The 15,819-nt window shown below is 50.3% G+C and overlaps 1 long non-coding RNA gene across 1 annotated transcript; it reads left to right on the top strand.

Moving 5' to 3' along the window:
* Positions 1 to 3,236: 3,236 nt before the first annotated feature.
* LOC133206964 (uncharacterized) lies at positions 3,237 to 4,610 on the top strand. Its single transcript, XR_009723908.1, has 2 exons — positions 3,237 to 3,962; positions 4,409 to 4,610. It is a non-coding gene; the product is annotated as an uncharacterized LOC133206964 (long non-coding RNA).
* Positions 4,611 to 15,819: the final 11,209 nt, after the last annotated feature.

The raw sequence follows: 15,819 nt of genomic DNA, 5'->3' as shown, positions 1-15,819 counted from the left end.
ACTGGCACAGACACAGACACGGACACAGACACACACGGACATGGACACGGACACGGACACAGACACACACGGACATGGACAAGGACACGGACACAGACACACACGGACACGGACACGGACACGGACACGGACTGGCAGACACGGACATTGCAGTGCTGCCCGCCCGCAGCCAGGGGGCAGCAGCGCCGCGGGCTGGGCCAGCCTTGCACGCTCTGCACCTCGCTAGCGTCAGCGCGTGGGCGGCAGGGGAGGGCTGCGCCTCATGGCGGCGCGGGGCAGGGGCAGTGGCAGCGGCCGGAGGGAAGGGGGTAACGGGGCCGGGGCAGCGGGCGGGGGAGCGGCCTCCTGTCGGGGTCAGGCTCAGGCTCCTGCTCTGCGCTGTCCTCGCTCGCCTTCTGTGGCCCTGCAACCCGCCGCAGTGTAAATATTTGGGCGGTGCGGCGGGAGCGGCCGCGGCTAGCCCGTTCCGCGGCTGGCACCATGGCGGGAGGACGGGAGCCTGGGCAGGGGCAGGGGGATCCCTGAGAGCCGGGCCGCGGCCTGCAGCCTCTCCAGGGATTGCCTCTGCCAGCGTGAGGGGAGCAGCACCGTCTGCCCCCCGTCTTCCTTGTACCTCCATGCCTAACCAGTTGGCAGCATTGGCCTGTGAGAGGTGCATGAGCAGCGCGCCATACAGTGTCATTTGCCTTTCTTCCTCTTCTCCGTTGGGGTTTCCTCCACTCTGAAGGGCAGCGAAGAACAAGTGGAGTCGGGATCCAAAAAAGAAGATCAGATCCCATCAAATAGGAGGAGGGAGGGAACAAAAAGACAACTTCAGCTCTCATCCTGGTTTCTTACCTCAATAGCTGTGGGGTATGCAAGGCTCTGGCCTACAGGCTCCAGTAGCAGGGGAGGTGGCAGGCGTCAGCACTACAGCAGCCACCAGTAAGTTGCACCCCAGCAAGTTCAGTGTGCTTTGAGGAAGAGAGCAGTTTGCAAAGGCCAATCAGCCAGTCAGTTTTGGGGGGAAGAAGATCCAGAAAGCAATCCGTTCATCTTACTGATAAAAGGTGACACTAAAGTCACCCAGATTCCGAGCATCTCTGTATTGCCTGTGCTACATTCACGGGTCAAATGCAGTGTGAAGGCAATGTGAATGTCTAACTGCCAAGGCATCTGGGCTGTGTTGGAAAGGCTTGCTGCGCTCTGCTTTCTTGGAGCTAAAGGCGAATTCAAGTCAGTTGTTGAATGCTCCATCCTCCTCCCTCTCAAGCTTCGGGAGGTGACAGATGTTTCCTCAGGGCCTGTTATTTTTGACTCCTCCATGATTTATATATCTGTGCAAGCCTGGTGGGTGGAACTGTGTGTCACCGACAAGCTGAAAATAACTTGTATACTGAGGCTCTGATATCTACTGGCCCATGTGGAGTAGAATAACACCCAGATCAAATTGAATCACATTATATGTGCCTGGCAGCTTCATTGAGAGGTACAGGTGGAGCAGTGGTGGGTTAAAGTGAAACTGCAATGTTTCTGTGGATAGCAGTGGCAAGGGCTGTGCGTTAACACTGTGCACAGCAGAACAACTGTGGCTTAGCCCTCATGATTGTTTTGCTGAGATACACAGTACCACACAGAGGAAAAAATATGTAGAATGATATGTAATTAATTCCCTCTGTCATCACAGGATCACAGAATGATTTGGGTTGGAAAGGACCTTCAGATCATGTAGTTCCAACCCCCTGCCATGGGCAGGGACACCTTCCACTAGAGCAGGTTGCTCCAAGCCCCATCCAGCTTGGCCTTAAACACTGCCAGGGATGGGGCAGCCACAGCTTCTCCGGGCACCCTGTGCCAGTGCCTCAGCACCCTCACAGGGAAGAATTTCTTCCTTGTATCCAACCTTAATCTGTTTAAGATGGAACCCATCACCCCTTGTCCTGTCACTACAGTCCCTGATGAAGAGCCCCTTTCTGGCATCCTTGAAGGCACCTTCAGCTACTGGAAGGCTGCTCTGAGGTCTCCCCTGATCCTTCTCCAGGCTGAACAGCCCCAACTTTCTCAGCCTATCTTCAAAGGGGAGGTGCTCCAGCCCCTGATCATCCTCGTGGCCTCCTCTGGACTTGTTCCAACAGCTCAATGTCCTTTTTATGTTGAGGACACCAGAACTGCACACAGTGCTCCAGGTGAGGTCTCACAAGAGCAGAGTAGAGGGGCAGGATCACCTCCTTCGACCTGCTGGTCACACTCCTTTTGATGCAGCCCAGGATACGGTTGGCTTTCTGGGCAGCGAGCACACACTGAAGCAGCTCATGTTCAGTTTTTCATCAACCAACAACCCCAAGTCCTCTGCAGAGCTGCTCTAAGTCAGTTCTCCACCCAACCTGCAGACGTCAGACATGACGCAGAACTGGACAGAAAGCCCTTGGACTCTGTGTGGGAGGTTCAGGAAGATACCTGAACAGATGGCATTGCAGAGCTGTGCTTGGGTGTGCCGCAAGTGAGGCCAGGGGGCTTCAAACCTGCTTCAGGGTCCTTCTCACTAGAGTCAATACTCGGTGGGGAAATACTCCTGTGGGACCTTGGGAGTCTCCAGCCGTTAATGCCTGATCAGCTGTTTTGGGATAGTTGAGTAAAAGGCAGACAAGTAAATATGCTACATCCACACGTGTCCAGCACTCCGAAAATGTCAGTGAGGGAACACTGTATCTATGGCACAGAGGCAGGTACCAGGCTGAAAGCACAGTGTCAGGGCTAAGATCTAAGGGCATATTCTTAGATGAGCTTCTCAAAAGCTGATATCTCTGCTCCTCTCCACGTGCATGTAGTGTGCAGGGCGTTTCACCCAGCCTCTCACCGAGTTTTCCCCAAGTGCAGCCTGGCTTCCTTTGGGTACAGCTCAGAACCAGCATTCTCTGGGAGGTGATAATATTTTCCAAGGCTGGGCCATTCATCTGTGCCAGCCTCTTGGGAATAGGGAGAAGCTGTGCAGAAAGGGCCTGGACACACCCTGGAGCCAGCAGTAGGATGTTCACAGCCTGCCAAGGTAAACTGTGTGAGTGGTACACCTCCGTTTACAGCCACATCTCCAGAGCAGAAGCAGGGAGTGAGGAGAGCCACAACTTTCACTGCTCATGAGGAGCTGAAGATGGAACTCACAGTGGAGGACCCAAACTCCTGGAGGATATCCACACCTCCTGAGATCATGTATCTCGCAGGGTTTCCTGGCAAGGTTTCTGCCATAGCACAGCTTTGGCACATGTCATCTCTGGTTGTTTTTGTTTGTTTGGGGTTTTGTTTTGGGGTTTTAGGTACTGGTTTCCACTTCCCTGAGTGCTTCCCCAACACTGGGCTTAACCTTACTTCTGTCTCTAGTCCTCTTTGAGCACCAGCTTGTGATGACTCGGCTCTCCTGAGGCCTCTCCAGTGCTTTCATCCCGGAATCATTCAACCTACCCCTTAAATCCATCAGAGATTATTTGGATTCTGTGTGTGCTCCTTTCTCTTCCTTCAAGGCCACATGACTTCCACTCTTTCCTTGCGTCTTCCAACTTCCCTGTTCCCATGCTTGTTTCCTGTTCCTTTTGAGTCTCTGCCAGGAAGCGTTGCACAAAGTGATACTTTGGGATGTGCAGTGGAGGGGCCACAGGACATTAACCCTGCTCTCAGAGGTCCCTTTAGAAAAAACATCCTTTAAATGCCAACAAAGAGGTTTTAATTTTTAAGCTGATGAACAAATAATTTGTCCAGAGTCAAAACATTTGTGCTGATAATGGTGCTGTGCCCTGAGGGAACTAATTTGCCTCTCTTACACTGCTTGACTTCCCTGCTCACAGATAACTCAGCCCAGTGATATCCCATGTTGTAACCCAGTTCAAGACTCAGCCCTCTTGCAAGAAGGACATGCTGCATCTTTGGAAGACCTGAGTGCAATGTTAAGTGTCACAGCAGGAGTAGAACCCAGTACCTTGTGCTAACTCACTGTTAATTAGCACACTTTGGACTTGTCTGTCTAAAACATTGGGTGACATCAGTGGGATAGGTTGTATAAAACTGCCATTCTATCTGGGAGGATGTTAGATCCGTTTGCTCTCGTGTTGTCCTTACGTGTGTTGCCATACAGGAGTGCATCAGCAACTCCTCTAATCTTCAGCCTATTACTGTACTGGAAAACATAGCATAGAAATACCATGTAAATGTGAGCTGGGTGTTTTAAATGTTGAGGGTTGGGGTTTTTTTGGAGGCCTCCCAGTTCTCCTATCACTAGTTGCAGTCCAGGAAACTTTGTGTTTATTAAGCACTGTGTAAATTTGCAGCTCTCTATAAATGTAAAATCAATAGCAATGATAACAGCAGCAAAGTGCTTAGTCCAGCTCTGGTAATAACCCAAGACTGCTGACTTCTTGATAAGGTCGCTTGCTTTACGCAGGCACCTCCTCTCCATGCGAAAGCACGGGGTGCAGAACAGGAGATACTTGTGTGCCCTGACAAGAACAGAAACACTGAAAACATGATGCCAACAGCAGGCAACAACCTGAAGGACTCTTGAAATGTGCTGTGGGGGCCTTTGCCCCTCCACTGAGCACTGCAAACACACTTCCTCTTCTAGGAAATTAAACTCTTAACAGACATCTCCTCGCTGATGGTATCATCTTTTATCTCTTCTCACAAGCACACGAGAAAGGGGAATCTCCAGTAACCTGACGGAGTGAGCAACGCTGCATTGCTGGGGGATGAACAGAGTGATGAGATGACAATGTGTGGCTGATCCGGAGCTGTGGCCTCCAGCAGTGATGCCACCACCCCGCTGCTTCTAGTAGGGGTCAGCCTGGCCAGTTTTTGAGGTTCACAGCAGAGGTCATGGGGGTGTGTATAGGGACCATGCTTCCACCCCTCCCCAGGCATCCTGCAGCTCTAAAGGCAGCTCTGCCTGCTCAGCCTCCCCCACTCTCGCCCAAACAGACAGGTAGAAGGGCTCTGTGCTTTTATAGCTGGGGGTTTATCACCACTGGCTAAGTGGTGATAAACTTAGTCTCTAAATACTTGTGTAGAGCTAATGGCTGATAGCTAATGGCTGATAGCCTCTGCTACCCTTCCACTGTGGTGTTCACATTAAGGGTGGAACCACTGCAGGCAGCTGTGGTTGGCTCCATGCAGTCTATTCCTCTTCCACCAGGTCCTCTCTAACGCTGGTTTAGGGTTCCCATACGGTTTACTGCCATCCCACCAGCCTCTGTCATGACCTCCCCATGGAGTTCACTGGTAGACCCCAGGAGTAATCCCTTCCCTCCTCCCTGCACACCTCTGCCAGCTAGCTCGGCCTTATCTTGCTCTGTGGTAGATCCACAGTCACCTTTGGGCTTTTTCTTTGCCAGGCTGCTTTGTTAAAGTCCATCTGCACATCAGTTCCCTGCTGTTTTCTTCTTCCCTGCCCTCTGCCTGTTAACCTATCCTTAGGTCCAGTGATCTCCCCTGCAGGAAGGATCCTCCTTAAGCCCCTATCCCAAAGGCGACGCTCCCACTGTTAAATAATGACACAGTAATGATCACCAGAGGGCTGGCAGGGACTTCAGGAAGTCTCTGAAGCCATTCCCCCCATCTCCAAGGTGGAGTCACCCAGGAGCAGTGCCTGACACGTGTGTGAAGTGCTTCCAGCCATGGGGGTGCTGCAGCTCCCCAGCAGCCCCCTGCGGCCCAGGAGACCTTCCTGGGGAAAAAAAAGCACTTTCTGGAGCACAACCCGAAACCTTCCTCCTGCAGATCAGGCTGATCATTACTTGTCCTTCTTCTGGAGCAGAACTGATCACAGTCTGCCTCAGAGCAACCTTTTATATAATAGCGAGACAGCTTTTAGAGTAACTGAAAAAGAGGCGTTTGCTCACTTGCAAAGTCAGGAAATTCCCTGCCAATGGACATTCTTTGTCAGGGATCCTTTGCCAGCATAGGCTGAGCGCTAAGCCCCACAATCTGCATTTTCCTTTTGAATGACTCCCACAAAATAAACCAAATACACATCCAAGGAGATTTATGACATCCCTTCCAAGGGCGAAGCATTCCTCAGCTACATTCCACTTCTGTCTTTTGTGCTTAGGAAAGAGGAAAAAGAAATTCTCTGTGATGCCTCTAGATCCCACCCCTCGAGGGCTTCTGTCCTTAATAAAGCCGAGCAGCTGGAGCCAGATTTGTCAGACTAGTCCTGAATGGCTGGCTCGCTCCTCCTGCACCATCAGAGCAGCGCTGGGATTCCTGCCTCTGCTGGAAGATTAATAACTCGTGGCACCACGTTTCCTCAGTCAAAACACCTTTTGCTGTTCCCAGTGTCACCCTATCCCTGTGGCAGCAGCTGCCAGAGTGGATCTTCTCACTTCCGAGCTGCTCTGGCTTCTCCTGCCTCTGCATGATGCAAGAGTTTGCAATGCTTTTTGGGAGCTCAGATGTGCTCTCCGGGACTCTCTGCTCCAAGCAATTGCTCTCTCCAGGCTTAGCAGCGAAGCTTTTATCCAGATGTGTAAAGGAGGGTGTGTACAGAGGGAGGCTGAGGGGGTGAAAGCTCTGTTGTGTTATCTGAGCTTCATTAAGCTTCTACCCAGGCAGTCTCTAATTGATTGACCCCAGGACTGCAAAGAGGAGGAAATTTACTGGAGGTTGTTAAAAGAGCAGAGTTTGGAATTGGGATTTTGTTTATTTCGGAGATGAAGACCTTTGACTGCTGTCCTGCTGACTGATACCAGTGAAACAAACTATTCAGCACATGTTGGCAGGTGGATGTGGCATTTTAAATCCAAATGAGAGAAAAGGTGAGTCCTCAGACGCCTGCTCATAATCATTGTGTCCCTTAGCAGCATTTATAGGTAGCACTTAACTGGAGCTCAGTACTGCTTTCTGCCCCAGCCTGGGCTGTGCTAACCAGCCTATAGCCTGTGCCAGTGGATATCAGATCCATTTCAGTGCCATTGGCTTCAAAGGCATTTCACAAAATCAACCAAGCCAAAAAGCTCTCACCAAACCACACATCAGTTCACCCACTGGGATGTGCAGCCGCTGCAAGCGAGGGTGAAGCTCTGCCACAGCACAGGGCAGAACCCCAAAACCACTGTGTAGAAAGTGGAGAAGGGGAAAAGATCTTGTGTTCAAGGGGAGCTGCAGGAAGAATACCATTTTCCAGAAGAGGACTATCCCTCCCAAGCCTCTGGAACACTGATTTTGCCAGAAATGCTGCTGAGATCATTTCCACTCTGATGATGTTCAGATCTGTCTTTGCAACTGAACCCCTAGGGAGAACAGGGGCTCAGGCTCGCTCACCTGAATAACAGGTCCCTTCTTCTCAGATACACAGCTCAGGGCTCTGTGTGCACGTCTCCTCTGCAAGTACCACTCTTGGCTTTGTGTTGGTGAGGTTTGATACGATGGAAGCTCACCCTGGCAGGACCCTGACATAGCCAGTGTGCAGCAAAGGCAACAGGAGGACAAGGTATGCGGATCAGTGTGGAAGCGATATGCATGCCTGAAGATGAAGGAGACCATTATGAGCGGAAGAGCAGCCACTGGCCAGGTGACAGAAGGCTGTTAAAAGGCCAGCTTTCATAACCAGTCCAGCCAAAGCTTCTTATATCATTTGGAGCCAACTCACTGTGGCTCAAATCAGCCTTAAAACTATTTCAGCTGGGTTTTAAAGCTATTTAGAGCCTGGAGGGAAAGCCTGAGTGTGTAGCAAACTGATAAAACTGTGTGTGCACCGTGGGTGTGACATGCTGCTGCTGATTTGAAGTTTCTCCTGTCAGCCTGTGAGTTGTTTCCCTTTTCTTCCTTGCTAGGACAGACCCATGTCCTGTTTCCTCCTACTCTCCATCCTTGAAGAAGATGCTTATCTTTCCTGAGGAGGTTTCTGTGCATTCTGTGAAGTTTTGCAGGGATTTGGTGGACTGCGAGCAGCAATACAGACAGCTGACACCTACCCTATGTGGTTTTCAATGAGAAGACATCTCTACAGTCATGTCTGCCTTATCCCTGTTTGTCTTTAGGCCCTTCAGAACACTTCCAATTTGCTTTTCTGTCTCTTCTGTTTAGAAAACGTTTCACATGGGCATTTACAGGAAAGTCCCAGTTTTTACACCATGTTTGAAGGACACTGGTTTGTTGGGTCTCTCAGTTTAGGTAGTGGCTGCAAGAATAAGTCCCTAGGTGCAGCTATGAGGAAGAGGGGCTGCCGCTGTCCCTGTGTTGAAATGACATTTGTCAGCAAGGAGAGCTGACCCTCCAGAAGAAGATGATGCTGCGGAAAGGGAGGAATTCAGGTGTCTCCTCTGGAGCACATGGACTTCTCTGTCCTGAGGAAGACAGTTAAGACCTCCACAACCCTCCCGCTCACTGCTTGCTCTGCTGCTTTCTCTTTCTTCTTTTCCTCCCTCCTCAACCACACCCATATTTAACCATTTAGATATAAAAAGAAAAAAGAAGAAAACCACCCAAGCCACTAGACAGAGGGTTTGCTGAAGAAGGGTAATTTGAAAAGCAAGTCTTTGAGGTCAGCGTGTAATTGTAACATTGGGACTGTGTGATCCAAGACAAAAATAATCCACTGGGTAGCTGGTCAAGGAGGAGAGGATGCAGCTTGCACTGAGGGGAGAGTGACTTACACAGGACTCATCAGGCAGCAAAAGGCTTGCTGGCACCAGGACTAATACTTCTGCAAGATTCTCTGTCTGTGATGGTGGTGTAAGAGTTGGGTTCAGGGTCACAGCCTCCCTTGGTTAGCAGCTCTGCCTCTGCCAGAGGTTGGCTTCCCAGGGACTTAATGGTCTTCCACAGAAATACGGAGCTGGTGTGAAGTATATTTATACATCAACCTGCTCACGAGGAACGCTGCTGGTTTGGTCTGGAGGTTTTCCAATTGCTCTCCATTTTCAGTCCCCTGCTCCAGGTACTTTATGAAAACCTGTCTTCTCGTGGGGCTGCAAGCCATGGCCTTTGCTTATGTGGTGTAATAGAGGATGATCTCGACTCCTGTAAATGCCATCTCCTTTCCTCACAGTTCCTTCTCAGTCATAGCTAACAGCAGTAAGTTATGTGGGCCAATCATGAAATGTATTATATCAGGGTTTCCTCTAGTGCATTTTAAATGAAGAAGCAAACCTTGTGAATGCCCGAATATCTCTGGTGTCTGCTGGCACTGAGAGTACAACACAGGGGCTAGGAGGACCACACTACGGTGCTGGTTTTGTTATCATTCTAGTGAGAGACAGTGGCAGTCGCCATCACTTGGAAATAGTGATGTTAATTCTTGTACTGGGGCAAAGCACCAACTGTCCTTGGTTTTCCTGGCTCCAGAAGTGGCCTGTGTATGACACCAAGCAACCTTTCATCTCTCATTCCTAAGAATGAGTTGCTTTCACATTTGCTCCCAGGTGAAAGAACCATAAAAATCAGCTTGCTGTGAGAGAAGTGTAAGAGGAGGGAACATGCCTATATGTTGATGCCAGTGGCTGGGGTATAGAACTGTACCTGAATCGATGCCACTTGCGTTTCCATTCCAGGATGCCCAGCCATTAACTCTCCAGGCTTTCACCACAGTTCAGTGTTTCCCCTTCTCAAACCACTGTCTGTGCATGAAAGGGATTTATTTTAATCAGAGACCAGGGCTGGTTGGAGGGGTCTTTACTTTGTGACCTTCAGTTCAGTTCTAGGAGGAGACAGTGGGTTTCAGTACCTTCTTGCTGTGGCTGTCTCTGGGTCAGCCCTTCCCAGAACAGATACCACTGATTCAGGAGGGTTTGCTGCCTCCCCTTTATTTAAGTGCTGGTTACACAGCTCCGCCAGGATCCATTGCAGTCGTAAACCACGCTCAAGGGATGAGCAATTTAGGGTTTGGAGTCATTGTGGACCAGCCCTGGAGACCTCATGCAATTGCTTTTCATCTCTCTTACACCCACAGTTTTGCTAGATTAGAGGTACTGCAGAACCCAGAGTTTGTGACTTGGATTTGAGTTGGGAAAGACACACAGAAGAAAAAGAGTTTGTGTTGTAAATTAGATTTCTCCGATTTCAGTGATTTGCCATGGAAATGTGGCTCAATCTATGCAGCCATAAAAACAGTTCACATGTTCAAACTCTTCTCATGATATTAACTTCAAGATGTGGCTGGGTACAGTGACTGTAGGAGGTGAGGTTAGTTTCAAATCAGCTGTGGTAGCAAAATGACTTGGCACTGCAGGGGGGAGACATTAAACCTACCAAAGGAGGATTAACCTAGAAACCATTCCCCAATCTTAGTCATCTATGTGAGGAGGCTGGATTCTTGGCTCAAGTTGTTTTCTGCCCCCTTCCAAAGTGTCCATCAGGGTATATGGTGCCTCTTGGTGCTGCTCAGGTCAGCGGGAGAGTGCCCAAATACCTCCCTGTGAGCACTGTGCTTGCCCAGGATCCATAATGAAAACCATGGTTGAGAGCTCAGTCAGTAGGGGTGGTCTAAAAATAATGGGATTGAAACCAGTAAATGATGGTTTCTTAGATTTGCCCATCCCTGTCATAGCCAAGGAGGTGCGTTTGCAGCCAGTGCCCTGCAGCCATAAGAAGTCTCCTAAGAAAAGAGCAGGGGAGGTGAGAAGCTTCCATATTCCCAGGACTCCAGGTGCTCAGGCTTTAAGGAAACAATGTCCTGAGATGCTGGAGAAAGAAAGACCTGGCAGCGTTAATCCCCTTTGCCACACACACCAGAACCTCTCATTTCTCTGGTACATCAGTGAACATTAGAGAGGCACAGGCACAGTGCCACAGGTGGTGAATTCCAGCACTTCAGAGAGCCTTTTCCTTAGTGCTGCTGCCTTTGGGCATGTTTCGTGCTTCATGTTTTGGGCTGCTGCCATACTCAAGCTCTCGATGAATCAAAAGCTTGTGTACAGGGCACAGCAACACCAATGGACCATGCTCAGCATGCCAAAGAGACGGGTACTCTGGGTCTGCCTTGCCTAACCTGTCTACACCCGAGTCAGTTGGAGAAACCACATCTCTCTGCATCTCTGTTTCCTTGCTGGGCATCTGTCTAGCAAGGGGTTTCTTTGCTCAGAGGGGCTTCTGGAAGGCAGCTGGTAATGTTGATCTCTTCATTTCGGAACTTGATCAGCTCATGAAGGGGGTTGCGTTACACGCTTGGCTGCAGCTGTATGGGACTTGTTGACCCAGGAATTCCCTCTCTTCCTTTTTGCAGGTTGAAAAAGCCACACAAGGGCTTTTCAGCCTGGAAATGCCAGTCAAGCAGGGAACTCTGCAAACACCAGAGCTTCCCCAGAGTGGTTCTTGCCCAGCAAGAGGGCTCAGGTGAGCTCTCCTTAGGCTGGGAGAACAGCAAGGCCAGCACCAGGCTGCTCCCAAGAGCAGCAGCATGCCCAAGGAGCACGGGCAGTGCCAGCTTCACCCTGCCCTCCTGCAGCCAGCCCCTGCACTGCATGGGCAGGAAGAGCCATGCAGGGGAGTTCTCTATGAGAGTGACACATCTGTGTGTGCCTGACAGCATCTGTTACCATGGCGATGCGTATTTGAGCCTGAGCGGAGCTGCATCTTCCCTGAAGTTGTGAATTGAGCTTAGCTTTATTTATTTAAGCCCAAACATAACGAGTGGTAGAAAGAGAAGAGACACGCTACAACTCCCCCTGCGCAGGCCATAGCCAAGTGAGTCAGAGGCACTGCAGGCTTTAATCAGCCCACCTGACGTCAAAGCTCTCCATCAGAGGAAAGTGCTGCCTGGAAATGTCAACATGCACAACTAGAAGGGCCAGAAGGTAAATCTTTTCCTGTGCTCACTCACCGAGTAGGAAAGAACAATTAAAATGGAGCCTGTTCCCCAGACACATCTTAATAACAATCTGATTGAACGCTTTCGTCCTCCCAGTCCGCTCCCATCCCCGCTGTTAGCTGCCAGGGGACAAGGCCTGTTGGCTTGCAGGATCTGTGTAACACAGCATCAAGATCCTGCAAGAACAAGGTGTTACCACCAGCAGCAGGTGAACTCTGTCACTGAAATGAGCTCTGAAACAAACAGAGCTAACCATGCCATGATAGTGGCTCCGTTTCACATGTGTGAATGCCCACAGATAGGAGGAGCAACTTAGCCTGGAACTGTGTCACTTGATGACAGAAAGTTGGGATGAGGAAGAAAGCAGGAGGAATGAGACCATGTTTGCCAGAGGTGTCAGCCACCTGTAGGCAGGTCAACACCAGCCCTGAGAGATGCACCAGTGACAGGAAACAGTTGTAGGCTGTAACAGGAGTATGTCCTACTGGGGGAAAAAGTCTCCTGCATCCTTCCTGCATCCTTTGTAACAGAGCTCAAACTTTAGGCCCCTGTGATACAGCCAAGGTGAGAAGGAGCCCCCAGACTGGAGAGGGACATTTTACAGGAGCATATATTGACAAGACAAGGAGAAGTGGCTTTAAACTGACAGAGAGAGATTCATATTAGACAATAGGAAGATATTTATTATGAGGGTGCTGAGGCGCTGGCACAGGGTGCCCAGAGAAGCTGTGGCTGCCCCATCCCTGGCCGTGTTCAAGGCCAGGTTGGACGGGGCTTGGAGCAACCTGCTCTAGTGGAAGGTGTCCCTGCCCATGGCAGGGGGTTGGAACTGGATGAGCTTTAAGGTTCCTTCCAACCCAAACCATCCCATGATTCTATGATATAAGAATCCTGTTCTTGCTTGCATACCATAAGCTAGGTGTGCAAAGGGGTCAGCCAAGGACACCTACAGATTTATCTGCTCCTTTGAGGAACATCAAGCTGGGAAAAGAAATCATCCCTTCCCAGCCTGCTGCTGTTTGCCAGGGGTGACAAAGGGACACATGCAGACATCAGGGGACAAGACACGCAGCGCAGGAGGAAGGAAGGAAGAATGTAAGATGCAAACCGCACCACTTAAAAGCAGGGCAGCTTTCCAGTTCCTCCAAACTGCTCCCCACACCCAGCGCTGTACAGCAGCCAACCTGGTGGGCTTCTCGTCTTCCCAAATCACTTAACACTTCTCCCTCTTTTATTTTTGTCCTAAATGTCAGCATTTTGCTTTGGTGGCTGATGCTGGCAGCGTGCCCCAGACATTACCCTGGGGTTGCTTTTACTCGAGGAGATAAGTCTGTAATGAAGGTTTCCTCTGCTGTGTCTCTTTCCCCATAGTCAAAGTCTGTAATTACCACCGAGGGGCGAGGCAGAGAGTGCTCAAACAATGTCATTTGAACGGGGGTGAGACATGCCTGAATTGCTGGGTTGTGCTTTTCTCCTCGCAGGGCTGCTTGTGAACCCGGACCTTGCTTTTAACCCTTGGAACGCTGTCACTTCGCTTCCACAGCCATGTGCTGGATCTGCTCAGCTGCCATTAGGGTAGATCCTGTTGGGCATAGCCAAGATGTGAGTGTCTGACTTTTCACTGTGCTCATGGGGTCAAGTGGCACAAACCAGCAGGCATTGACCCCTCATCATCATGTGGGTAAATGGGGGGTTTGGAGTTGGCTCTGTGGCAGAGCTGTTGCAGTCTCCTCACCCTGTTCAAAGAGCTCTTGCTCCTTGATGCAAGGTATCTTCGTGGCATTAAATTCAGTCAAAATTGGGTGTGCAGCTACAGCCCTCATCCTTCCCAGGAAGAGGCTTCAGATGTAGGAAATTATCAAGAGAAATAAGGCAACACAGCCCCTCGGAATGACTCTTCAGGTTGCCTGGGTCCATTCTGCAGTCTGGCCTTGCAACCATGCAGGATAGAAGCTGAGCAGAGTAGAATAGATACAGACTAGTGCATGGGAACCTGAGGCAGTCACCCTCCTCTGCTGTCCTGCAGCTTCCCATCCACCTGAGCTTCCTGAAGGGGAGTGATTGGCAGTGTTTTCAAATGCTAACAGACAGGAGATGCCCTCCTACTGGAGTTCCTCTTTATTCCGTTAGTCACCCTGAAAGTTGTCTGGAATTCAGGGAGATTGAGAGTGGAAAAGAAAGGGTTCTGGGGAGTCTGCTCTTTCTGAGGTACACAGCAGGGAGGGCAGACTGTGTGTGACAAGGTAAAGAAGCAGTCTTAGCCCCCATGATGAGGTAAAGGAGGTACAAAGAGATTTCCCCCCTTTATCAGTTGCCTTCAAAGTGGTGAGTTTTCAGGTTTTATCTTCTGTTCTAGTACCCATTGACTGTTTTGGAGCTTTGCTTTCTGACATACCCAATCCTGCTGCAGGCGGCTCGGCTGCCTTCCCAGGAGTTCTATGGAGGGATGTTCCTGGGATCAGGTGTCTTGTATTCAAGGATTCCTTACCCTAGGTCTTGCATTCCCCACTTCCCTGCCTGTCACTCGCTCCTTGTTTGCAAGGCCGATTTAGATCTATCCCAGGGCCTTAAGTTCACCCCAGAAAGAATAATAATTGCAGTGCTGAGCTCTGTGGCTTCCCTTTCATTCCCCACATAGCATTAAGGTGCTCACTGAAACCGCAGCATTCATGGATCCCTGCCATATGCAAACATGCAATTAATATGCTCTTCACTTTCCCCTTTACTTCCTAAGCAAGAGGGGAGGGAAAAAGCACAAGTCATGGTGTACATTCCCTTAGCACACAGGAGTGCTCCAGCATGGCTCACGCCTATCTCAAGTTGATGGCTACTCCCATGCAGGCAGACTTGTCATTTGATGCAGCACCAGTGCTGTGTAGCTGCATGTGAAGCAACCCTCAGGACACAGCTCATTCCCTTTGAGCTATGGCAGTGGATTTATGCAGGCTCTGGTTTTAGCAGGGAGCTGAGACAATGATGATGTCCCTGCTGGCTGCTCTCCCTGTCCCACTGCTGCTCACTGGTGGTGGTGTAAGGTGTGCTGGGTGCCCAGCTGGGAAGCAGCTGAAGCTGGCTGGAGAGGGAAGTGTGTGAGAGAGAGAGTTTAAACCAGCCATGGGAGGAAATCAAAAGGGAGCTGGATTCCTGGGGTGAAGTGGGGCTGTGGAGCAGAAGGCAGAGAAAGGCCCCAGCATCTGCAAGGCCTTCCTCGAAAGCTGCCTTTTGCTAGAGGATGTTTTGCTGGATTCCCCCCCTCCTATCTTGACTTTTTCATGGGTTTTGTACTGCTCCCACAAAACCAAAATGAAGAGATCACAGCACAGGTGTTGGAGACGCGTCTGCTTGTCCCGTCGCACGTGGCCCGACTCCTAAAGGGCTCTCTGGGGACTACAGTGCCTCTCTGAACGAGATTGAAAGTCCCATTTCCATCCTCACCTTGTTCTCAGTGGGACTTCAGGGGCAGACACCTACAACTCAGCAGTTGCTCCCTCTGTGTTGCACAGAACAGTGAGCAAAACCACCCCCAGGCAACACACTGAGAGCTAAGAGAATCCAGAGGAAAGCCAGAGAGATGGAAAAGCAGAAGAGCTAGTGAAGAGCTGAAGTTTGGAGCCTGCATGGCTCCAAAAAGCCTTTGTGGCAGGGAAGAAGGCTTGTGGCAGAAACCAGCTATTCCATCCATAGGAGCACCAAAGCTGGAAAAACAAACAGGACAAATGATATTTCTCACCAGATTTGAAGTAAAAGCTCTGCTGTGGTAAATCCTAAAGAGCCTGACTCCCAAAGCAGCCAGATATAACAGCGTGGATCATTCCCATATCAGCTCTCCAGCTGCAACCCCAGGCAGACAAAACCCCTCCTGTAGCAACAGAGCCTGCATGCAGCAAACCAGAAGTCACCAACGTAGGCAATTCACCCCACATTCCTCAGGAAACACTCATCCTCCATCAGTTTGTGAAACCTCCTGCCTCTGTCTGCGTGGGGGAACCAAAAGCTTCAGCTTTGCAAGCTGGACTGCTGGCTATGCATGCGATCCCAGGGGCTGCTTCCCT

The sequence above is a fragment of the Neopsephotus bourkii genome, unplaced genomic scaffold, assembly GCF_033783945.1.
Source record: "Neopsephotus bourkii isolate Nb327-2 ecotype Australia unplaced genomic scaffold, CSIRO-AGI_Nbou_v1 NB_1825, whole genome shotgun sequence".
NCBI lineage: Eukaryota > Metazoa > Chordata > Aves > Psittaciformes > Psittacidae > Neopsephotus > Neopsephotus bourkii.
The sequence above is the reverse complement of the archived record's forward strand: the minus strand, read 5'-3'. Positions and strand labels throughout refer to the sequence as shown.